We start from the raw sequence: 26,203 nt of genomic DNA, 5'->3' as shown, positions 1-26,203 counted from the left end.
ATTGATTGGCTTTTTATTTACAAAAATTTACAGGCCTTAGAAGTAATACTTCTTCAAGTTATCTACATTCCAAGTTCTAGGCAGCCGCCTGCCGTCTGGAGTTTCTAGGCGGTAGGTGTCATTTCTTACTTCTTTATAAATTCGGTAGGGGCCTTCCCAATTAGGAGTTAGCTTTCCTTTCTCATTGGCCCTACAGATTGCCTCCATTTTTCGTAACATAAAGTCCCCAACTTTCAAGGGTCGTTTGTGCATTCTCTTGTTGTAAGCACGAGTCATTCTCAGACGGTAAATATCATGATGCAAGGAAGCATTGCCCCTGCGCTCCGGGAGCGAGTCCAATGCCAGCCGCATGGCCTCCCAGTTTGCCTCTTCATTGTAAAGCATGACTCGCAGAGTCGGCTCATAATGCTCGATGGGAAAGACGACTTCAGCTCCATAAACCATGAGAAATGGGGTTTCGCCTGTTGCCCCCTTTGCAGTTGTCAGGATGGCCCGTAGGACGTGAATTAACTCTTCATCCCATAGGTCACTGGCTCTTTCTGTTTTCTTCTTGATACCATCTGAGATGAGTTTGCTGAAGGCCTCAACTTGGTCGTTTGCTTGGGGTCGACCAACTGATGCAAAACAGTTTGAGATCCCTTGATCTCCCAACTAAGTTTTGAGCTGAGGCGTCTCAAATTGTGGTCCATTATCAAATACCATAGACATAGGTACCCCAAACCAGGTGATAATGTTCTTCCAAATGAAGGAGATGACATCTTTTGTATTGATGGCTTTTACCGCCTCAGCTTCCACCCACTTGGTGAAATAATCCATAGCCACAAGAATATAGCGTTTTCCGCCTAGTGTAGGCGTATACGGACCTAAGATGTCCATGCCGTGTTAAGAAAACGGGACTGGGCTGTGGATTGCCGTCAGGTTAGTAACCGGGCTATGGATAAGCTAGCCAAATCGTTGGCACTTGTCACATTTTCTAACAAGCTCCACAACATCTGACTCCAAAGTGAGCTAGAAATAATGCCGCTTGGCTCTGACGGCTAGGGATCTGCCGCCTAAATGAGAGGTGCAGTTCCTGCATGCAGCTCTTCATGAACTTCTCTCCCCTTTTCTAGGGTTACACACTTCATTAAGGGCTTTAAGAAACCCGCCTTGAAGAGCTCTCTTTTTATTATCTCGAAGTCTGTTACATGCTTTTTCAGCGCGGTTGCCTCCTGGGGTGAATTAGGGAGCGTGTCGTCTGTGAGATACGCTCGTATGCCATCCATCCAAGTCGAACTTTGGTCCAGAATTCTAATGGGCTCATCATCATATATGCTTCGTTTTTCCATTATCTCCTTAAAGACTGACCGGGGCGCATCACAAGAGGCGGAGGATGCTAGCTTTGACAGCGCATCCGCCTGATTGTTCTTCGACTAGGGCACTTGACTTAGATTAAATTCTTCAAGTGTCCCCGCTTTAGCTTTGACCGCCTGTACATACTTGATCATTACCGGTTGGGTGGCTTCGAACTCACCATGGTATTGGCTAACAACCAACTGAGAATCTGAACAGGCGTTAATTTTTGTGGCCCCTGCCGCCTTTCACATGCGGATACTAGCTTGCAGGGCTTCATATTCCGCCTCATTGTTTGAGGCCTGGAACTTGAACCGTAGTGCATACTCATATTTGTCCCCTTCTGGGATTCATAGATTACGCCTGCACCACAACCGTTCATAGTTGGGCTCCCGTCCACATGCACCTTCCAAACCTGATTAAGGTTATCCAGAGCAGCCGGCCTTGTCATTTTGACAATGAAGTCGGCAAACGCCTGACCCTTTACCGCCTTTCTTGGTTCGTAAGAGATGTCAAGACTCTGCATTTCAATAGCCCATTTAACCATTCTTCCAGATGAGTCCAGAGTTGTCATTGGCCGCTTGAGGGGCTACTGTGTAGATCACCACCGGATGTGCCAAGAAGTATGGTTTTAACTTCTTAACGGCCATATAAAGGGTTAGGCCAAATTTTTAAACAATGGCGTATCGAAGTTCAACATTTCTGAGCACATGGCTAATGAAATAGACCGGGAGCTGATTGCCGTCTCTCTAAGCAAGGAGAACAGCACTGAGGGCATGATCTGAGATGGTTAGGTACATGAAGAGCGTCTCCTTTGGCAGGGGGCTAACGAGCCTTGGCAAGGAGTGTAAATGTTCTTTCAATCTCTAAAAGGTCGCCTCAACATCATCTCCCCATTCAAATCTTGTCTTCTTCTTAACTGCCTGGAAGAAATAGAGGCATTTGTCACCTAACCGGCTAAGGAATCTCCCAAGCGCAGCTAGGCAACCGGTAAGCCTCCGAGCTTCCTTAACAGTGCGGGGTGACTTCATGTCAATCACCGCCTGTATCTTTTCGGGGTTAGCCTCTATCCCCCTTTGATCAATCAAGAATCTGAGAAACTTCCCAGAATTAACACCAAAAACACACTTTTTGGGATTTAACATGACCTTATGCCGCCTGAGTGTGGTGAAGATTTCTCGGAGATCAGCAAGGTGACCCGCCTGTAGCTTGGATTTAACCATCATGACATTAATGTACGCCTCTACATTCCTTCCAATATGATTAATGAAGACTGTATTAATCATCCGTTGGAAAGTAGCTGACGCATTCTTCAAGCCAAACGGCATCACAATATAGCAGAATAACCCTTGATCAGTGACAAAGGCCGTCTTCTCTTGATCTTTTTTCCACAGGTGTATCTGATGGAAACCAGATTAGGCATCCATGAAACTCATCAAGGCATGACCGGCTGTAGAATCGACTAGACTGTCGATCTTTGGAAGCGGATAACTGTCCTTCGGACATGCCTTGTTGAGGTCTGTTTAGTCAACACACATACGCCAGGTACCATTCGGCTTCTTTACCAGGACAACATTTGCAACCTAGTCAGGAAAGTTATATGGCCAAATGAACCCAGCGTCAAGCAGCTTTTTTACTTTGACACCTGCTGCCAGACTTCTCTCCTCGCCGTGATTTCTTTTCTTTTGCCAGATGGGCTTCTTTTTAGGATCCACGGCAAGTTTGTGGACAGCAAGATCCGGGCTGATGCCTAACATCTCTTCCACTTCAAAGGCAAATATGTCTTTGAACTCTTTCAACAAAAGGTGCAGATTTGCACCAAGCCTTTCAAAGGTAGCCGTCCCTACCTTAACCGTCCGCTCTGGACGGCTGTCGTCTAGAGGGATATCAATGTGCTCACAAGCCGGCTGGGGACGGAGATCATCTGACCGTTCCCCTGTCAGTGATTGCTATTTCTTCTCCTTCTTCACCTCCACCAGCTTTTAAGTTTTTCTTTTCTTTACGGCTGCTGGAGGGGGTGAATCAGGGTCTTTGACTTCGTCAAGGTCTATTGGCTCCTTCGGCTGACCAGTTGCAGAAGCAGTCGGCTTAACGTCTGAGATATAGCACTCTCTTGGCGTCTTCTAATCCCCGTTGAGGGAGCCAACACTTTCATTATCCCTTTCATATTAGAGGAGCATGAGAGCTGGGATGATGACGACATTGCACTTGTTCAGAGTGGGATGGCCAAGAATGATGTTGTAGGCGACCAACTCCTTAACCACCAAGAACCGAACGACCATGTGTCGCCCTTGTCCCTTCTCCCTCAGCTGGATGGGAATGTCAATTTGTCCGACTGGGTGTACGACCCCCTCCCCCAAAGCCAACTAATGGGTGGGAGACGTCGCGTAGACCGTCCCACTTGTAATTAAGTCGTGTCAGACACTTGTAGCTGATGAGATTAGAGGAGCTACATGTGTCTATTAGGATCCGGCCAACCAGCTGGTTGGCGACCTTGCATTCTATGACGACTTGGTCGTCATGCGGTCGGCGAACCTTGCCCCAATCCTTCTCAGTGATGAGGATGTCAAGGAATGTACCGCTTGAAGACGACTGTCCATCATCGACTGAATGGATCACCCTTTTCAGATGATCCTTGGTGCCCCGGATGGTCGGGCCACCGCTTGCGAACCCGCCTACTATGGTGTAGACCAGATCCTTATCAGTATCCAAACTACTAGTAGGCTGGACAGTTTTTGAGGACTGCCCCGGATTCGTCTTAAAAGTCGCTTTGGACTTCAAGACATAGGACTTAAGCAAACCCTTATCAGCTAGACAAGGTTCCTCAAACGCCAAAACTTCTTTTCTCTTTTTGGACAGCACATAAGGTTCCTCAACCGCCAAAACTTCTTTTCTCTTTTTGTTCTCTTCATCTTCCTGAGCCGGCTGAGCAGACCGGCTCTCCTTTTATTTGTTGGACTTCTTTGAGTCCGACTGATGACTGGATGAGCAGAGGTCGGTGGCTTGAATAAAGCTCTCTGCCTCTATCAACGCTTCTTGGAGGGTGAAAACCCTCTTACGGACAAGGTCAAACTTAAATAACGATCTGTCCTTCAGACCCTTGAAGAAGTCGATATAGGCTACCTCGTCAGACAGCCCCTAGATTTGAATTCTCATCAGGTTGAACCGCCTAACATAGGAGCGGAGTCCTTCTATATCTCCCTGCCGAATGGCGCTCAAGTTGAGACTTGTCTTTTTGGCAAGGATGTTCATCGAGAAGTTGGAGGCAAACAGGAAGGCAAGCTTCATGAAACTATTGATGCACCCGGCTCGCAGGTTGCCGAACCATTGTTGGGCAATGCCCTTCAACGTAGCCGAGAAGCATCGACACCATATAGCGTCCTCCAGCCCCTGCATGTGCATGAGGTTGGAGTAAGCCATGAGGTGGTCCTCTGGGTTGGTGGTACCATCATAAGCACCTACCAACACATTCTTAACCTTGGCCGGCTTTACGGCTTTGGTTATCTCCTTAGTGAACGCAGAAGTTTGTTCACCAAGTTTGAGACGTCAAAGCTGTCAGTCCAAAGGTTGGACGTTATATGCCGCCTGACCCCCAAAGAAGGCCGGCTGCATGAAGTGAGGAGAATACGGGCCATAGACCACAGGTGGTACATACGGTGCATTACTAATCATCTGAGGGCCAGAGTGGATGGTATTACCGCCTGTATGGCTCTCATGCAAGGATTGAATATTCCCTGCTGATGTATTCTTGAAGCTGTTTGGAAAGCTCGAGGTAGAGGATGACTCATACAATTGTTGGCCTCTCCTACGCGTGATGATTTCCCGAGCATCAGGAGTTGATTTTTTATTTCCCTCCGGCGGTTCAACCCGGCGGGGATTTCTTGTGTTCTTCTTGGGTAGAAGAATTTTGGACCAGTTAACTGTCCCGGCTGCCTTGTCCTTTGGATGCGGTATCGGCTGCCTGTCCTTGACTGGCTTTTTCCTCCCTGGAGGAGTCTTTCTTGTCGACTGACCCTTGCTTGGGCCAGCCTTACTCTTGGTGACCAGATCCTTTATTTCACCCTTGAAACTAGTCATGAATTTCATAAGCTCGTCCTGGCTGACTAGAGCGGATCCGCCTGCCGTATAAGTTTCCCCTTCCGGCTGACCAGGGGGTCGGCTTATACCCGCCTGGCTTTCACCCCGTTCTAGTGTGTCTCTAGGACGGATGCGTTTAGTGATCAGGGAGCCATCTTTAGCAATGCAGGTTTCGATTTGAGGATCATCATCCTCTTGGTCAGTAAAGACCTCTTGCTTGTCAACCGGACGGTCAGGAGGTGGTACAGACTCTTGAACCATCCTTGAGGTACTTTCCCCTCAAACGGCGCCAAATGTTTTGGGTGTTTTTGTCCCTCGGGAGAGTTATGTCACAAAGACTGGTCCGGCTGAGTTGTACCTACAAAACAATGGAGACTCCGGGTGGTTGGAGCTCCGCCTCCGACGATCAAGTTAGAACGTGTTGAAGTAAATGAAAAGTGCAGAAAAAGGTAAAAGTGAGATCTTCTCGGATTCCGAGATCAGGGGATTTCTCTGATGTGAGAGAATATGGAGGTAATACATGATTCAATGTGTCCCACAATTTGGGGAATATCTCCCTATTTATATGTTCATTGAAGGGTGTGCCCCTATTTAGGTCATTTGACCTAGATTTGGTGGGCTGCGCCGTTTTACGGCGCTCTTGGGAATTGGGCCCTTGAAGGCTGCAATTTCAAGAAGTATTTGAAGGTGACACGTGTCAGATGGCTGTTGGTTCACTTGGACCAGCCTGGGTTTGACACGTGGCCCTCTTTAATTGGTCCACATGGACAGGATAGTTTTACCCAAAACAAATCTCACGCACTAACATCTTTCTCTCTCAATGTTCCTAAAGTAATTGGTAATTTCTCTCTCTATTTTTCAGCAAAAAAACGAATATAAATTCTATTCAATTTTCTTCAAATTCCAACAAATTTGTCCTTAAATTATGTATAATTTTCAATATATGTAGACTAATTCGTAACATTTTACAGTGTTTTTTGCTTCAATTTTCGCTTCGGGCGATTATTTTAGAGATTCGAAGGCAATTTTTTAAATTTGGGGATTTGTTGAAATATTTCTTCCGCGATGCTTAGTTCCCACTCAATCTGTAAATTCAAGCTCAAATTCATGTATTAACCAGAGTTCGTCTCAAAATTTATTTGAATTTTGGTGAGTTTGTGAACAATGTAAAATAAATTTGTTAATGCGACAAATTGCCTCAATGAGTCCTATTACACTCTTTTCCCACAAATCAGCTGTTTTTAGGTTAAAATTATGAATGATTATAGTGATTAGTGATTGATTTCGTTGCTAGAATTCTTAAAATACCTAGATATCAAAACACCGACATTGAAATTTATGTGAATGTTGGTGAGTTTGTGAACAGATCTATGTGAATTGAGTGAATTCTCATGGTAGTTTTATGACGATTGAGTTTTATAATTACATGCTACTCTAAACACAAGCTAACTATTTTGTACTAAAGCTTAACCTAAGCTTATATTACTTGCTGCTTACACATTTTTCTATTATTGAACTAATAATGTACCCTATGAGTATTATTTTTTCTATTTCAAAAGTAGATGGACACCAAATAAAAGTAAACTAATTACATTCTAAAGTAAACAGAAAAATATTGAACTTATGATTTATAATACGAGCAATAAAAAAATGTAGCTTGTGTTTGCTCTTATAAAATTAGAAAGTTGATATGAGATAATTTTACAGCCTCGTGTATAATATACTTTAAACTCTTGTTGCAATCTAGTATTTGATAATCTTATCCTCTTAAAGTAGATACAAACTTTATAAAAGTAAACTAATTGAATTCAAAAGTAAAAGCTCAATCAAATGCTAACTATTAAATTTTAAAGTTTGTGTTAATTGGAGCTAAAGGATTTTGGTGTTAAAGTTGAAGATGTGATCAATAGGGATAGGTTGTTGCACCTAAGTCAAGCTGAGCTGCTAGTTCTTACAAGATTTGGTACCTCTTGAGTTTTATAAAATCAATAGTGATGCTTATGAATTTATGATGCTTGATACTCTACTTTCCATGTTTTTTCATTACACATATGTTTGAATACAATAGTGTGTAAATTTAGATTGGCTTTGAAAAGTATACTAAATTTCTATTAAAGTAAACTAGTTGTCTATAAAAGAAAATGTAATTATATGTAAAGCAAATGAAATGAAGTTAGATAAGTTATATTAGTATGTTAACCATTTGTACATTTGAAATAATTTATTACTTTCCCCTAATCTACTTAAGCATATTATCAGCACCAGATAAGTTCTTCTGCGTGACACATTGAGCACACCGCGTTAAAAAGTCCCCCTCAAATCAGCAGCATGTACGATGTACCTTGTTATTGCCTCGCTTCTTGAAGCTCTTAGAATTGAAGAATCACCTGAATTCTGTGTCCTGCTACTGCTATTACACACTACAGCCGGCTTACTTCTTTTTTCAGGGCACAATATCACATCACCATATTGCTCAATTTGCTCAAGCACTTCATCATTACAAGGTGTTATATTCTTGTTCCTTCTCTGATCATCATTTTATTCATTATCATGCTTCCTTCCCCTAGTATAATCAGTATAACTCTGATCACCTTTTTCAAAGTTTGGTGCCTCCAAATTCCCTACCTTACTTACACTATGACCAACACTTGGTCTTGAAAAAGGTAATTATTGTCATTTATCATAAAACCAAAACTCTTTGCTATGCAGGCACTTGATGCTTACATTTTCTTTGTAACTTGATAGTCTTGGTTATGTGGGTTTGCTTAGTTGCAATGGGCATAGCTATATTTGTTTACTTGTTGCTGTGATGAAGTTTCAGCTGTATCATGTATCACATTGTAGCTAATCTAAATCCTTAAAAATTATAATCTAGTATACATCAATTCTCAATGCTTTGTGTGTTGTGCAGTTATTAATTAACCAACTCTTGAGGTACATGTGTGAGCTCCACAACATCCTCAATATGGAGAGTTTGTAAGGAAGAAAGTGAGTTTTTAGTGTGAAAAAAGTAAGTAAAAAGAGTTTGAAGTGCATAAAAATTAACTTTCAAGTAAACCTATTAGCTCAAGTGGAAGAGCATTATGCGAAAGCATAGAGGTGTAGGTTCGAATCGTACATAAGTTATCTGAAAAAGTAAATATAAAACACTATAAAGTTATTATTCAAATCACTTCAAAAGTAAATCAAAATCTCTCAAAAGTAATTAGAAAAACTAAAAAAGTAAATAATGAAAGGGATGGTGTCCTTTGAACAAGTGTATTATTCTAATAGTGGATTCAGAATTATTAGCAAGCTAATATATTAAGTAAGGTCAAGTGATCGGAATGCCTAGGTGGAGGCCGCTTCCGATCAGTAATATTAATGCATAACTAATATTACAGCTTAATCTTGGCTGAACCCTTCGGGTCACACCCTTAGCAGTAAACGAACCGACTCAACGAATTAATTCGAAAGAAATTAATTCGTCGCCCGAGTATTAAATATTTAGACGTCAGAAATTCGAGCTTAGAACGTCGGAACCGAGCGTCCGAAGTTGAGTCAAAAATAGTAAAAGACGAGACGACAAAATTAGTAATAAATCAACAATGACCAAAGTACCCCTAACATCGGAACCTCGTGTGCTAGGGGTTAGGCAAGCTAGCAACCCGGACCATGTGCGAGGCATGCTAGCAAGCTACGGCCAGCTGCCCGCACATAATGCGCGGATTGCTGGCACGCTGCACCTAGCAGCCCACACATGTGCGTGGCTTGCTAGCAGCAGCCTTTGGCAGCAGCAGCCCGCACAAGCGTGCGTGGGCGTGCTGGCCGAAGAGGCTGGCAGCAAGAAGCCCGCATGTGCGAGGCTTAGCTGGGCCGGGTAGCTAGGGCCGTGGACCATGGGAGTGCATGTGAGGGAGTCCTCAACTTTGAGGGACAAGTGGCACAAGGAGAAGGAGTGGGGAGCAAGTATGGTCCCCTCCTCTCCAAGTGGTCCTCACTTCCCTTTGCATACAATAATGACACTTGTTGATTTATTACTTGCTTGCTTGTTTAATTTATTTTAGCTTTAAAATAAATTGAGGAATTTCATGATCCCACATTGATGGGATTGAAATTCCCACTCTCCCTCTTGCCTATAAATACCCATCTTGGGTTTTTGGGAAGAGTGCTTGAGTAGGAGTTTAATAGAGCATTGCATTAGCAAAACTCTTAAACTCATATAATACTCGGGTTTTGGTCGGACCTCGCTAACCTCGAGGTAACGAACCTAAAAGTCGCTAGTAGTTTTGGCGGGTGGATTTCTGTAGGAGGCTTGCGTATTTTCAGAGCTCAAGCTTTCAAGTAAGGGCCCGTCTTTGACGGCGAAGCACGCTTCAAAGGTAAATTCCGATTTTACCCTTTTGTGATTACTTGTTATGCTTTATGGTTTTATTAATTGCGAGTGGTTCCTTGGGTCGGGGTTGTTTCCGCGGTGAGTCGGACTCACCAAACCCCAACAGCGGTATCGGAGCCCCGCTGGTTTTTTTTTTATCATCATATTTTTTTCAAGGTATTTTTTATGGCTTAACTTTTCTAGTTTAAGTTGCTAATTAGATTAGTAGCTCGTCTTATCTATTTTAACCTCGTATTAGAGCCGACTTCAGCTCCCGAACCCAGATATCGACCCAAAAATAGTGAATTTTGGGTGGAAAAGGTGTTCTGGAAATGGTTTTATCCTATAAGGGCTCGGTTTTTCGCCAAAAAACGACTAGAAATGCATTTTTCAAGGGTCTTTTTTCATTTTTATGAAAAATTTTAAGTCTTTCTAATCTTGAAAATTAATTTCATATTTATGGTGGTTATGTAATTAGTTCAATACATATTTTATATGCAATTTTAAACCTCTTTAGGCATGATTACTTGGTGGTAATTTGTGTTTGAAGGCTTGGTTATATTTTTCACACAATTGCAAAATAATTGAATTAAGTGTGAAATATTTTGTTTTTGAGGCTTCTAAAGTGCTAAGGATTCAATCTTTAATTGTGTTAAGTGATTGAAACTTTAAAAGCTACTAAATTCTATGAATTTTATGTTGAACTTTGTTGTTTTAATCATTTTGGTTGATTGGAAACATAAAGTTTCAAACTTTGTGATAGAAATTTGTTTATCTTCATATTGGAAGATATAATTTTTCAAGGATTCACAAATGTTAGTAGTTGGATTTTCCATTTGAACATTAAAGTTCATATCTTTCCAACTCCCTCTTACTTTGTCAAAATCTCAAGATTAATTTAAAATGATTAAATTAATAATGAGAAATTGCCTTATTTATTTTGTTGCACCAAGTTAAACCAATTTAATTAAAGAATGGTTCTTGGGAATTATTTTGGCTGAGTGCACTTTGTTAAATTTTATTTAAATTAGCTTGTTTAAATTTTCAATTTTTTGCTCATTGAATTAATTCTAAAATCAATTTAGAATTAATAATATGTCACGTAAAATTGGGATCAAAATTCCGAGGCTATGGCATGCAAAACGAGGCAAACCCCCTTGGCTAGTCGGGTTGCATAGCAGCCCACATGTGGCTGGCAAGAGCGATGCTCGTGTATGCAGCCATGTGCGTGGCTTGAGCACACAGCAGCAGCAGCACACGGCTGTGCGTACGTGTGTGCGTGCACAGCAGCAGCCGTGGCTGTGTGCGTGCATGCTGTGGTGGGGCAACGAGCAATGTGTGTGTGTGCTTGGTGTTGCGGTAAGAGAGTGCGTGTGGATGTGCTACGTGCTTGCGGCACGATGCGAACAACCCCACACTTGGCACTTTACCCCGGGTTGTAAGGCAATGCAATTTTGTTTATTTTGCCGTTTTATTTATTTTAATTAATCTTGTTTATTTTAATTAAAATTTTTGAGGCTAGGCCTCGGTTTGGAGCGGCATTGGCAAAATTTATTTGACAAATTTTGGGTCTACCGGCTTAATTAATTGGATTAATTAAGATGGATGCGGAATTCAGTGGGAGCTTTAATTATTAAATACGTCAATTACATAATCGGTTAAATAACTTTGACTACTTTTAATAAGGCGTGTTAATCGGATTAACCACCTAGATTAGTTACTAGTGCGCGCGCGTGTTTAATGCATTATTTCTTGTTTGTTGTGAAATGCATGGGCCATTCACATGTAGTGAATGGATGAATGGAATGTATATTTTCTCACATGTTTTATGAAATGACAACTAGTGGGACCCGATTAGGATAGAAAATAAGGACTGCGTGCCGTGATGTGTTTTTGTAAATCTAAATACGATCTACGTATCGTTGAGTATTTTTGTATCTTAATATTTAGATTAGTCCTAATCGTAGATACTAGTAGTTGCATAATTTGGTTAAGTCTTGAAGATGGAGGTTCTTGGAAGACAAAGCCATGAAGTTGCAAAAGAAGACCTTTTGAAGACTTGAAGAATACAAGGGGTCATGCTAGTTGCCAATGTGCATCTTATACTTATGCTTTATATATTTATGCTTGTTCTTATATATGAATGATATGTTAGATGCATGTTTAGGTTTTCTTTATGTTGCGATGATTAGTTAAGTTCACTTAAATCAACCAACATAGAAAACCTAGGTCCCTAATAATATTGAGTAAAACTTGTCTTTCTAAAACAACACTTGCACACCGAATGAGTGTGATGGTGGGCTACGCCAAAGCGAGGTACCATCACTACTCCAAGGATCGTAAGGCACACCGGGTGTGCATGTTGGTTTTGGTTGTACTTAACGATATGAGTGATGGAGTCCATACATGTCGAGGCAAAAGAGATAAATCGTCATGAGAGCATTAGATGCGACTATTATCTAACCAAGAGTGGCTTGGAGCCATTAGCAAAGAGTTTCTTACCTTAGAAGATTGAGTGTTAATACAAGCCCAAGCATGCTTAACCACTCTTTGTTTCTTTGGATCTTGTAATCAACTTATTCTCGCCAAATGGGGACAAATTTTAATGCGTGGATAAGACATTTAATAAGATTAAAGTTTGCACGAATGCACTTAAATTTCAAAATTATTATATTCTTGATAAATGGTTATACTTTGCACTTATATTTATAGTATTCTAAATCAAATAATATTGTTTCCATGATTGGTAAAGAAATATTTGAGGATAGTTCTCACTGAAAGGTAAAGCATTTCTAAAATACAATTCTCATAAATGACTTTTACAACACAGTCTGAAAAGACGGTTTGATAAAACATGAAGTATTGAGTTCCGACACAAATTGTCAATATTTGACAACCAACATATCTTTTCGCTTCATACATAAATGAGTAGGACTCATCGATGTAGTAATTCAAGTGTGAATTAAAGGAAAAGATGGAACTTTTTTTTACGGCGCATTAGATGCTTAATTATGCCTAACAAAGTATAAAAGTCAAGGTACTTAAAGAAATGGTTATTAAAGTAAGGTCATAAGATATTGTATGATAAGAAATATAGGAAACAAGGAACAAAGAAAAGGAATAAGATTCCATTTCAACACACGAGTTCATGTTATTATAGTTAACTTAGCAACTCGTTATCTTCACAAGTATCGGATACTGCTTTAGTGTTCCACTTTGAAAGTGACCTCAAACTATTGAAGTTAAGCTAAGTTATCGAATTACAAGCTTAGAATGAAGCAACAAGAGCTACATAAGTTGTAAGGTCGTATGCTTTGTTTAAAGACCTTTTAAGAAAAAAGGCTGGAACGAATAATGGTTATTATTATGTTCCATAATCAGCAAATGATCTATTCACACACGGAAAGACTCACATTCAAAGTAAGGAGCAATAGTTGCGAATTTATTTGAATGGCATGGTTATCCAAGTGTTGAGTCAAGAATGCTTGATTATAAACAAACATTTCCCTAACATGGTAAACTCACTAAATTCAAGTCATGGACATGATTTGCGTTCCAAACATCTTTAGCAATGTCACATCAACAAGAACGTACTCAAGGCTCTATTAGATAGGCTCTTGATAGTTGCTCAATTCGAAATCATTCTAAGACGAGCAAGTCTTACTTGTTGAAACCGACAAAGAAAAGAGCTATTGTTCTTGGTATAGAAAATTGACTCCGAAGGCTAAAGAGGATTCAATTACTTCAACGTTTCACAAAGAATTTGAAAGGATATAGCTATATTCATCGAATGTGAACAAACTTGACACGAGTAGCTCAAGAGTTCAGTGAAGTACAAAATCGACTTAACAAGATATCAAAACGTCTAGATTAGATCGAGCGATGTTTGCTTGAGCCAAGCGTGACCATCACAAAGTTATGAAATTGAAATTTTCATAAATAACTCTACAAAGAACATAGTGTGAGACCTCTATGCCATTTAAAAATGACTCAAACAATGATGGATCACATCCCTTCCTATAAAGTTCTTAAGATTTGCACGAAGGACTAATGTTACACTAAACAAAATGTCGAAGATAAGAAAGGACGCCATATTCAGTTATGGATAGAATTATCTTCTAAATGTCTTTTCAAGTATATGTCTAAAACTCTTAGCCACTGTGGGAGTTCACTGGCTCTGTGGGAGCTAAGTGACTCAGTGGGAGCTCACCGGCTTAGCAAGAGCTAGGTGGTTGAGTAGGAGCTTAATGGCTCATTAAAGGCTAAGATAGCTCAAGTGGGAGCTAACTGTTTGTTTTACAACGAACTTTTACCCAAAGATAATATACATGTCTCTTTGTAAGCATTCAAGTGAGACCACGGGCATTACCTCCATAACCTAATAGAGAACATAGTGTTTGTTGCTCTAAGTGGTGTCTTTCTAGAAAGTAACACATTTCCAAAACAACAAGTGGGAGGAAAATGAACTCGATGACAATCGAGCTTAGCAACAATTAGCAACAAACTAAAACTGAGAATGTCGAAAGACCTTAAAAGGACTTCGTGAGAATGCTTGATCAAGAATACTCAAAAGGACTTTACAAGTATCTTAAAAGAGAATTCATTACTCACAAAACATCAGAAATGTTGGAGTAAGATCAACATAATAAAAGGGCTTTGGAAGTGCCTTTAAACTTAGTGGTTGATGCAATTGCCCTATATAGGTATAGAATTCACCAAAGGTTTGGGTTGAATCCTATAAATTTTCTATTAAGTTAGAAATAAACCTAATACATACAAGCATACTATTTACTATTAGATAGTAAAGGAATAATGCCTTGTAAGATAACTACGACAAATCCAAATTTCGAAAAATGGTTAGAGGCCATGAAAATCCGAAATAGACCCCATGTTTTAAAATCATGTTTGAAACTTGATTAATTTGCATGAAGGGTGAAAGACCCATCGATTGCAAATAAGTTTCAAGGATAAAACTAACAAATGTGGAAATGTATATGCATACATAGCTAGATTGGATGTAAAGGATACAATTAAATTCACGGAGTTGATTTTAATAAAAACCTATTCACTATTCGGAATGCTTAAGTCTTTTTGTGATTGATCTAGCAAAATTGCACATATGAAATATGTAGGATTTTGGAAGTGACTATGGAGTAGTCTAAGGGTTTTGAAAACATAAATAATGCAAGATTTGAAAGCAAGCTCAAGGAATCTGTCATGGGATTAAAGGAAGCATTGCATATAGGAATTGGAACGTGTTTTCTCATAAAGTTAATAAGAGGATTGGCTTGTGGAGAAACATAGAAATTCTGATGAATAAGAAGTTTAGTGGGAGCAAAAGTAAAGGTCCAACGAGAAGTTTACGAACTCTATTGTGAAACAACTATCAAATGCTAAATGTTTAGATTTGAAAGTATTTTGACAATGTACCAAGCTAAAGGCGAAACTTAGTATACATATTGGGGATTAAGTTCTATGGTATAGACTTAATTAAATGTTTAAACGAGTAAAGGAATTTACTATATTAAACATGAAGGACTTTGAAAGGCTTTTGACCCATATGTATAAAACTAAGTAAATGTTTGAACTAAATATAAGCTATGATAAATACTAAGTCAAACAAGAAAGACTCTAGTAAGAGACTTTCAACCATATCACAAAGCGAACAATTTAGCAAAGACTCAGTGAAACTGAATGAGATAAAATGTGAAATTGATGGGATAAAGATTTACAATCATTCTACAATATCACTTGCTTAGTGCATGTGAATTACGTATATAGTACCAATCAACTTGAATCTAAGTATTAGATTATAGTCAAGAACATCCAAAACACTTGGATGAGTTAGAGGATGAGTTCTTGACGCATGGAAACAAATATAATTTGAGCATTGATGATGCAAGCACAAACCTTAAATTAGGATGAAATCCTTAATAAGGAAGCCATTTGTAAGCACGTGGTAAGAAGCGTCGTGGCTTGAGAAATGGTAACATGGATGTGCATCCATGTATAATGTGCGGAAATTTAAGGTAAATTTCCATGATCACAAGTGATTTTGGTATTCCAAATCATTGTGAGCCTTTGGGAGTGAAACCCAATCAAGGCATCATCAAGAAGTATTGTTGCCTTAAAAGGCAATAGTAAATAAGATGTTAAATGGAAAGTTCGTTGTTAAACGTTGATGATTGTAGGTTGTCAAGCTGAAGGTTGCAAATCATGAAAATGAGTGGGAGCCATTGCGTGGACAATAAATCCTAAATCACATGTAATTCATTAAAACTCTCAAAAAAAATTTCATCTTATTATGGAAATGGTCAATAATGAAGATGCTAAGATTTGCAAAGTAATTATAACTAAACCTATACAATAAGTGAACAACAACATTCACAAATTGTGTGAAAGAAATCAAGCATATTAGATATGGGTGCTATTTCTATAAATGTTTTATGAAGAGTACTGCTCTTTAAACATTTAGAAAAACCATTTATCATAAGATAAAACATTGTGAATTTTCATAGCGGAATAAAATTTTTCTAAATATTCCACAAAACTATTTAATTGTGGTTTAAAATTAAATAATGAGTCCATTCAATTTTAAAAGAATATTCAAAATAGGGTATCAAGACAATGTCTTGGATAAAGAAACACCTATTAAGTGAACATTGGATATTTTAATCGATAATTATCCCTAATCAAGGTCATTTATTTTGTGGACGATTAATGACCGTTAAAGATTAGTGTGTAGTATGATTTATAGCACCGTTTCTTGTGCTATGAGGACATAAATCATTTGCACAGGTATTGGTTTAGAACCATACTGGATCGACCTATGAGAATACTTTAAGAGATTCAAAATCGTCATAAGTATATTTCCCATTATTGCTATCGGAACTCTTTTCCTTGACCATGAGTATTGTGAGGTCTCTTGTTTGAGTACTAGTCCGTTCTTGATGTCGGTAAAACGTATACCGTAATTGGGGATTTTAACGACGGCTATCCGGCGGCTAGGTCCCCTTAGTAAGAGAAGCTACATTACAAGACATGGAATGTTCCCCTACTAACAATAGGGAACATTTCTTGTTGTTTACAAGGCCTCTCGAAGAGCGAGACTATGAAAATGCATGGCCGTGCTCAGATGGATTTTAGAAATCATCTGCTTATTGACAGTCAAACTCGGATTTTGAGAAACACTTCAGGACGTAAATAGGGATGACGAATAATCTTACCCTATAGTTGATGAAGAGATATAGGAAAGGGGCTATACAATGAAAGCTCACTTGTCCAGAAGGACAAGTGGGAGATTAAAAGAAATGGTGTCCTTCGAACAAGTGTATTATTTTGATAGTGGGTTCAGAAGTATTAGAAAGCTAATATATTCAGTAAATTCAAGTGATTGGAATGGCTAGGTGGAGGCCGCTTCCGATCAGTAATATTAATGCATAATAAATATTACAGCTTAATCTTGACTGAACCCTTCAGGTCACACCCTTAGCAGTAAACGAACCGACTCGACCAATTAATTCAAAAGAAATTAATTTGTCGCCCGAGTATTAAATATTTAGATGTCGGAAATTCGAGCTTAGAGCGTCGAAACCGAGCGTCAGAAGTCGAGTAAAAAATAGTAAAAGACGAGAAGGCAAAATTAGTAATAAATCAACAATGACCAAAATACCCCTAGCATCGGAACCTCGAGTGCTAGGGGTTAGGCAAGCTAGCAGCCCGCACCATGTGCGAGGCAAGCTAGAATGCTACGGCCAGCAGCCCGCACATAATGCGTGGCTTGCTGGCACGCTGCAGCTAGCAGCCCGCACATGTGCGTGGCTTGCTAGCAGCAGCCTTCGGCAACAGCAGCCCACGCACAGCCTTCGGCAGCAGTAGCCCGCACAAGCGTGCGTGGGCGTGCTGGCCAAAGAGAGTGGCAGCATGCAGCCCGCATGTGCGGGGCTTGGCGAGGCCGGGTAGCTATGGCCGTGGACCATAGGAGGGCATATGAGGGAGTCCTCAAGTGTGAGGGACAAGTGACACAAGGATAGGAAGGATTGGGGAGCAAGTATGGTCCCCTCCTCTCCAAGTGGTCCTCACTTCCCTTTTCATACAGTAATGACACTTGTTGATTTATTACTTGCTTGCTTATTTAATTTATTTTAGCTTTAAAATAAATTGAGGAATTTCATGATCCCACATTGATGGGATAGAAATTCGCACACTTTCTCTTGCCAATAAATACCCATCTTGGGTTTTTGGGAAGAGTGCTTGAGTAGGAGTTCAATAGAGCATTGCATTAGAAAAAACTCTTAAACTCATATAATACTCGGGTTTTGGTCGGACCTCTCTAACCTCGAGGTAACGGACCTAAAAGTCGCTAGAAGTTTTTGTGGGTGGATTTCCGTAGGAGGCTCGTGTATTTTTGGAGCTCGAGCTTTCAAGTAAGATCCCGTCTTTGAGGGTGAAGCACGCTTCAAAGGTAAATTTCGATTTTACCCTTTTGTGATTATTTGTTATGCTTTATGGTTTTATTAATTACGATTGGTTCCTTGGGTCTGGGTTGTTTGCGCAGTGAGTCGGACTCACCAAACCCCAACAAATAAATATATCTTCAAAGCAAATCAAAATAACTCTAAAAAGAAAGCAAAAGTAGACAAGATATGTCAAAAGTAAATCATAATTACTCTAAAGTAAATAAATAAGGCTAACACATTAATAAAAATATCATTGAAGAAAATTAATAATAATATCAAACATTAATGTTCGACGTTGGCTGTGCTTGATTTATCAGCTAACAATGGTGAACTAGGGAAGCTAGTGTTGTTATAGCAACTTCAATTGTCTAAAAATTATTGTTCCATGTTGGTTGTACTTGATTTATCAACTAACAATGGTGAACTGGGGAAGCTATTGTTGTTACATCAGCTTCAATCGTCTAAAAATTCAGTCACATGTTCTATTCCATTGGAGATCAGCAGATGTACTGCTTTGACTACTTTGTAGTTGAATAAGATGAAGGAATTATGTCTTCGATAAGTGCATTTACTAGATATATATGGATCACTATTATGGAGATAATAAGTTCGTTCTTTTGGGTCTCATTGTCTATTGCTAGATACGATAAATGATATTTAGGCTAATCAAATAGTCTAAAGCCCATTAGAATGGATCCTATGAGGTCACACAACAAGAGTATTGGGTTAAACAAGTTAGAGGCCAATTAATGGGCCCCTTGAGATTATGACAAACCATAAAGAGTGTTGGGCTAGAGTAGTTTGATTAGGATTAGGACTTTTGGGATTAACATGGACTCTTATTTAGAGATGTGATCTGATTTGGGGTATTTAATACCCCCAAGTGGACCAATAAGAGAGCGATACGTGTCCCTCTAAGAGGCGTCCAAATGGACTCTCTAGATGGACGACACGTATTACTCAGATATGCCCGCCTGAAAATGGCGGCCTTCAAGGCCCAAACTCCAAGGGTGCCGCAAAACAACGCTGTCCTAATCCCTAGGTCATCAAACCCATCATGCGGCTAGGTGAACCTTAGATACTATAGAAACTTAATTTTTGTCAAATTTTCACAATGTAGTATGGCTAGATAGCGGGGTTTGGGTTCATGGTCCCGAGACACACGAAGGGAGCATGATCTATTGAGGAGGACGCTGACCCGTCCACTTCTCTTGGTCCTTTCCCCGAGTGGGATGAGGGGACATTGTTCTTTGCCCCTGACGACCACATTTCTGAGAGGGTGCGTTGCGGGATCACTGTTGGTAGGACACGTTCCACGGCTCGGGCAACAACACCCTGGGCAAGCTGTGTAGGACGTACTTCAGCGTCGATGAGGGGTTGCGACTTCTCTAGGAGTCTTGTGGGCTGATTACCCTGTTTTAGGCCACGCAAGCCATGAGCTCTTTTGACGGGGGTCACTGCGTAGTTCTTGCTCTGGTGGAGTTCTTCTAGGACACCACCAACACTTTTCACTTTCCTTAGGGCAAGATGATGGTCACCCCAGACGACTTCAGTCTCGTCTCGGGACTGGAGTTTAGCTCGACTGCAATGCTGTTCGACAGCACCATAACGTCTATTCTGCCGAGGTTGATGAGCTGCTAGGTCCGATTGGTGTTCGTGCCCGTGCCGAGGTGGAGCCATCTCGATTCAGCTCCAAGTGTATTCGCCGGTCTACTCTGGCGGCAGCTTTTGAGGACAATGCGACCACCCGAGAGCAGCGGGTGCGCATCTTTGCGCTTATTTTGCTGTCAGGGACGTTTTCCCCTAATAAGGGTAGTAGGGTGCTGCCTTACTACCTTCTTGCTGTCCGCGATCTTCATCTAATTGGGACTTATGACTGGGCCAGCTTGGCTTATGCTGATTTTTGCGCGTATTGCGAGAATCCTGTCGACACCAGTCTTACACGGGAGACATCTCTCTTTCTGGCTTCTTGAGATTCGTAGAGGTATACTTCGTCTCTTACAAAGTAAGCTCTAAGTTCTTGTTAGCATTTGCTGATATGTTTAATCTTTTGTAGATTTGGTTCTACGAGTACTTTCCTTCACTCACGCCGGCGAGTCCATCTCCACGCGAGTTTCCTGTTAGTGCCTGCTGGGGAGGCCGCTACAGCCGGGCAACTACCGCCAATGTTCGAGAGCTGATCCTTTCGGTATGATCCTTTGCATAGTTAACATCTTTATATTGCTTTTTGGTTGGTCTTTATCTCATAGGCATTCTTTGCAGGAGCTTAAGGTGCAATACTAGCCATGGGGCGGTTTGGTTATCCCTGGGCTAGCCGCACAGTGAGCGTCGTTACTTCCTAGGGACATATGGGGCGGCAGCGTACCTAGGAGAGAGAGTCGCTATTCATCACTCCTCGGAGATTCTTGTCGTCCCTGTTCCTTCGCCACGTCACATGTTTAATGACGTGAGGCTGCTCAGCATCTCGGAGAGGAGGCCTCCTAGTAACCCTTGGTGATCTCATGCGATCCCAGGGCGGTGCTACGAGGAGGAGTTGCTGCCGTTGTTAGCTCCGGCCCCTGTTCTGTCAGCGGTGGCGGCGGTATAATTTTTATCTTCTTATTTTTTTGCTAAGTAGCCCCCAAGTGATATTTTATTCACTTTGGTTTGCTTTTTGCCAGACCGAGCCTATTGAGTTCTTGCCCCCTCGTATGTCTATCCATTATCAGGGGACATACGGGCCTATCAAGGAGATGATTCCTCCGGCTCCCGAGGATCAGCGCTTTGTCGAGCGGTCTATTCCTCGCCACCAGACACGGGTGAGTTATTTACTTGCTATTTGTTCATATCTGTTATGTATTGTTACGGATTTTATTTCTTTGGCAGTTCTCGTGCGAGGTGGTTACGGCGATGGCGAGGTGCATAGACGCCTTTTGGAGCCAGCTCGTGCGGATGAGGAATGTGGCTTCCTGTCGTCGCGACAATGCTGTTTAGGAGGTAGCTTTTTCTCCTTATTTCTGCATTGTTTATATTGCTATTTTCATTGCTTCTCACTTGGTTTCTCCTTGTAGGGACAACCCATTCCTTTACGTACCTGGACGAGACTTGAGGTTTAGAGAGAGCCGGCAAGGTCTAGGTCGAGGCGTCGCCGCACTACTTCTGGCGGTTGAGGTGGTCGATCTGACACTGCCCGGACCGAGGTGGTGGAGGGTTCGGGCTCTTCATCTGAGAGTGCGCATGCTGGGCCGGTGGGCCAAGGAGAGGCGACACTACCACAAAATAGGGAATCGAGAGCGCCTAAAATAACCAATATAGATCGCCTGTAGGGCGCTCCTCTGAGGGGGTGCCCTATAAAGTCTATAGAACGCCCATTTGAGGAGATCTATATCTAACACCATATAGAGCGCATATCTAAGATAGGCGCTTCATATTTTATATAAAAAGTTAATAAAAATTAGGAAAATAGAGCGCCCATCTTCGCATAGGCGCTCTCTAGCTACATAAAAATAGAACGCCTATCATCGATAGGCGCTCTTTATCATAGATAATAATAATAATAATAATAATAATAATAATAATAATAATAATAATAATAATAATAATAATAATAATAATAATAATAATAATAATAATAATAATAATAATAATCTATACATCACTTGTATTGTAAGGAACTAAACTAATTCATGAAAAAAAAATTTACATAACAATTCAAGTTCAGACTAAACGACAACAACACCAAACGACATAAAACACGTCTAGCACCAATACAACAACCAGCGCTACAACAACAATTCAGACAACTAGCACTTGACCACTCCAATCACAGCAGCCGCAATTGACACAAAGCAACACCGTTGCTCTCAAGCTCCCGCATCAACCACCCGTAAATCAACATAACACCAACACTACCAAAAATTGATACATAATTATTGTTAGTAGTCCAATATAATTAAAAAAATTATAATTAAAATCAAATCTAATAATGAAAATCAAAATTTTTAGATTTAAAATTAACGACTAAGAATAATGAAAATGAAATTTTAACATTAAAATTAGAAATTTGGATCAGAGTAAAATCGTGACCTTAAGATCGAAAATAACTTAAAACAAAAAACGAAGACAAACCAGTTGACAAAATTAGAGATTATAACATATATGAAAACTTATTGATAAAGGAAGATGAAAAATCAGAGATTACAACATGGAAACCAAACACCCACAAAGCACTAAATCAATCGCATCAAACACCCACAAATCTAATAGAAATGAGAAGTAAAAGAAATTTTAAAATGAAAAATCAGAAATTTGAATAAGAATAAAATCGTGACTCTAGGATCGAAAAAAAGCCAAAAAAATATCATATCAATCACTTTACGACAACCAAAAAAGGAATTTGAACATTGAAATTCAAACACAAATGAGATTAGTATTCATATACCTTTTTGCATCTTTAGACTTCTCAATCCATTTTATAGCAACAGTTGACCAGTGAAATAGGTTTCTCCGGATCGATCAACGGCGTCGTTGCGGCAGAGCATTAATAGTTTGTAGAAAGATGCCGATCAACTTACCGCTGACAACTCGAGATAACTCGGACGAAGAGGTTTGGTGATTTAAGGGGCTGTCATGGTGGTGAATGAGGGTTTCTGGATTGGTATAATTGAGGGATGAAGTTAAAAGAGAGAGAGGAGTTAGGGTGTCTGGGTTAGAGGAGGGAATGGAGTGGAAGAGGAAATGAGAAGTGACGGCTAGCTCTTGAGAGAGGGGAGGAGTTAGGGTTAGTGACTTAGTGGATGGTATATGAGGTTTATTTTAGTTTTTTATTATAATACTTATAGATCGGTTGATTAGGAGAGGCGATCTGTATTATACCATGTAAATTAAGATATATCATATAGAGCTGTTAACTTAGATAGGCGCTCTGTAAGTTTTGACATACAAAGCGCTTATCTTACCTAGGTGCTCTATATAGTTCAAGAGATCGCCTATGTAACTTGACAATTTTGTATTGGGTGTTACTTATTCCAATTTTTGTGGCAGTGCGACTTCGGCTCTGAGAGGTGGTGGGACGTAGAAGGTCAGCTCATCGTCGCAGCAGCCTCCGCAACCTCAGCCTCTGCTGATTCATCACCAGGACGACCTTGGGTGGACGGGTCATGAGTTGAGTTTCCTCCTCGTGGAGAGACTAGAGCTGGTGGGGAGCATACTCCTCGATCTGTGCTGTTGTTTGACATGATGAACATTTCTCATCATCTGCGTCCTCCAACGCCGTAGTTGTACATGTGTTTTATTTATTTTGACTTTTATAGGACTTTGCCTGATTAACTCACTTGTTATACATATTTGTATATACATATAATTATTTATTATGACTGTATTATTTTTGCATTTATTTTTCATTTTTATATGCATATGTGTGTGTGCAACAATTTTCGTCATTTTTATTATTATTGGAGGGTATCCGACTTTCTCCCCCAAAAAGAAAAAAATGAAAAATAAATTGGACTTGCAACAAACCTAAAATTAAATTAAGTCTGAAAAATCCAAAAAAGAAAAATTGAAGGAAAATATATGAAATTATTATGTAAGGTTTTTTGTAGAAAGGGTAAAATCGTAAAGTCATTGTGCGAATTCGAATCATAGCTAGAAAATCGCGGTTTTCATAGCACGTTGAAAAACGCTGCAGCGCCACGTGTCGCCACGCGCTTTGTGTTGTCGCCAGGTGACAGGGTTGTCGTTTGGCGCTGCAGTGCGCTTATTCCGAGTCCTTTTCGGAGTAAAATTGCATCGATTTTGTGCATAAATAGCCCCCTAATTTGCCGAATTTCTTCATAATTCCAACAGATTAACCATAATCTTAGTTTCTCAACAAATAATCATGTCTTTAGTTACTAAGAGTTTTACCAATTTCACTCGTGAATGGTGTCGGTCTTTAGCTGTTAAAGAGAGAAAAGAACTTGACTTTTTTTACATGGGAGGTATTTATGGTGTTAAGGGGGTAGATCTTGATATTGATTTTATTCATATCGCCTTAGAATATTGGGACACAGATACTCAATGTTTTAGACTAGGGTGTGATGAAATTAGCCCTTTACCGGAAGAATTTGGTGCCATCTTAGGCTTCCCATCATTAGATCTTGCGGTAATCCCTAGGATAAATGAATATTATTATAAAGATTTTGAGCGCTTCTTTAATTTCAGAGATAGAGATCTAACAAATATTGTAGATGGTAGTGTAGTTAATTTAAAAGAATTTGCACGTCATTACTTTGATAGACCTTATTTTGAATATTTTCATGCTTATAGAAGAAGGGCTTTTCTCTTTTGCATGCTTAACCAATATCTTCTCACTAGTGGTAGAACTAATGAGGGTCAAGCAATTATATTAACTGTTTTGGAGTAAATTGAATCTGGAAGAAATCCAATGCCATTAATTGTTGGAGAGACTATGCTTAGTTTTGATGAATTGAAGAGAAATCTAAAAGCACCTTTTCGGGGCTCTCCAATTTTATTATAGGTAGAAAAATAATATTTTTAATTACAGAAATCAAAAACATATTTTTGTATAGTAATATTAATTTATTTGCATTGAATTTTTTTGCAGATATAGCTAATGGAGAGACTAGAATTGATTAGTCCTCCTAACAATGTTGAAAAATATACTCCAAATTGCTTTGTGAGGCAAAAGAAAAGCTTCTCTAAGATGGGGCGCCATGAGTGGAATAAGGTCTTTGCCTCTTGAAACTTTGCTATCAAGTGGGTCATCCCTTGGTGGAAAATAGAGAAGATGGCCTATGTCAATAAGCAACCTTTCTGTCGTCTTCCAAGCTTAACCAAGATGACTTTTAATTATCCCTGCAGGGTAAAAAGACAGTACGACCAACTTCAAACAATTCCTTCTAGGGATCTTCGTTGTCCCTATGAATTCCCTTTTTAACAAGAAGTAGAGAAATTTGACGCATGTTGGAGTGCTAGACCTTTATGGGAAGTGCTTAGCAAAATTGTTCCTCCTTCCTTGACCAATGGTGTAAAGTGATGGCTTCTTAAGAAGCCTTCAAAGGACATGAAGAAAAGTAAGAGTAAAACCCATGTTAAGAATTGTCTAGGTGACAAGGTGATTCCTGTTAAGAAATGCTTGGGTGAAAAGATTGAATTCAAAACCACTATGATGCCTAAGAAGAAAGACTCTACAAAGGATAAAGGGAAAAGAAAAGCTGACACTCCAGAGAAGAAGGTTTGGGTAAAAAGAAACATGGAGTCCTAGCTAAGGGAGAAACCATTTACTCTAAAAATGAATGTAGGTCCTCTAAGGGATGCCTACTAGCTAAAGTTATGGACGATGAAGAGGATTCAGATAAAAATTGGAAAAGAGCAAAGAAAGAGAAGAAAGATTGAAGCATTGCTTAACTTCCAATTTATTAGACTTAGTTTTAAATTCAAAGTTAATTTGTTTTATTAAGCTTTCATTTAAATTCCATCAATAATGTAATTTTTATTTTAATTTATTAATGAAATTTAAGCTTTTTAAAATCAACTTCTTTAAATTTAATTTATTAAAGCAATGAAAATTGAAAATTTTATTTTTCAGAAATTTTTTCGAGTACATAAGTCGAAAATTTTCCGAAAACACCAAAATTGGCCCAGATATTCCCAAAAGAGCGGTGCCGTCGTTTTGCGGCTGTCGCCAGACGTTGCCGTCTATCGGCCGGTGACAGGCGTTGTCGCCTTACGCTGCAGTTTTTCGGGCGGCGACAGACTTCTTTTTGTGACGCTACTGTTCAGTCGAATTTCTTTTATTTCTGGAATGCGAGGTTTGTGAAAATTAAAGTGGTCGCACCCTGTAAAGGTTTGCCTACGTATCATTTCCGAATTAGGCCAAATGTAGCTCTCTTGAGTATCCTTCTCAAGTAATTATGGTTAGTTAAAGGGAATATTTCAAGCATTACCCCAAACTTGAACCCCACTGTGATCATACACTTAAGCATGGTGACATCCAACG

The 26,203-nt window shown here is 39.8% G+C and overlaps 1 long non-coding RNA gene across 1 annotated transcript; it reads right to left on the bottom strand.

The window, feature by feature from the left end:
• Positions 1–21,884: 21,884 nt before the first annotated feature.
• LOC145585429 (uncharacterized) lies at positions 21,885–23,129 on the bottom strand. The gene is made up of 2 exons (XR_014100654.1): positions 22,643–23,129; positions 21,885–22,109 (listed from the first exon to the last, which is right to left on the bottom strand). It is a non-coding gene; the product is annotated as an uncharacterized LOC145585429 (long non-coding RNA).
• Between the last annotated feature and the right edge of the window lie 3,074 nt (positions 23,130–26,203).

Source organism: Chenopodium album, chromosome 2, assembly GCF_948465745.1.
Source record: "Chenopodium album chromosome 2, dcCheAlbu1.1, whole genome shotgun sequence".
Taxonomy (NCBI): Eukaryota; Viridiplantae; Streptophyta; class Magnoliopsida; order Caryophyllales; family Amaranthaceae; genus Chenopodium; species Chenopodium album.
The sequence above is the reverse complement of the archived record's forward strand: the minus strand, read 5'-3'. Positions and strand labels throughout refer to the sequence as shown.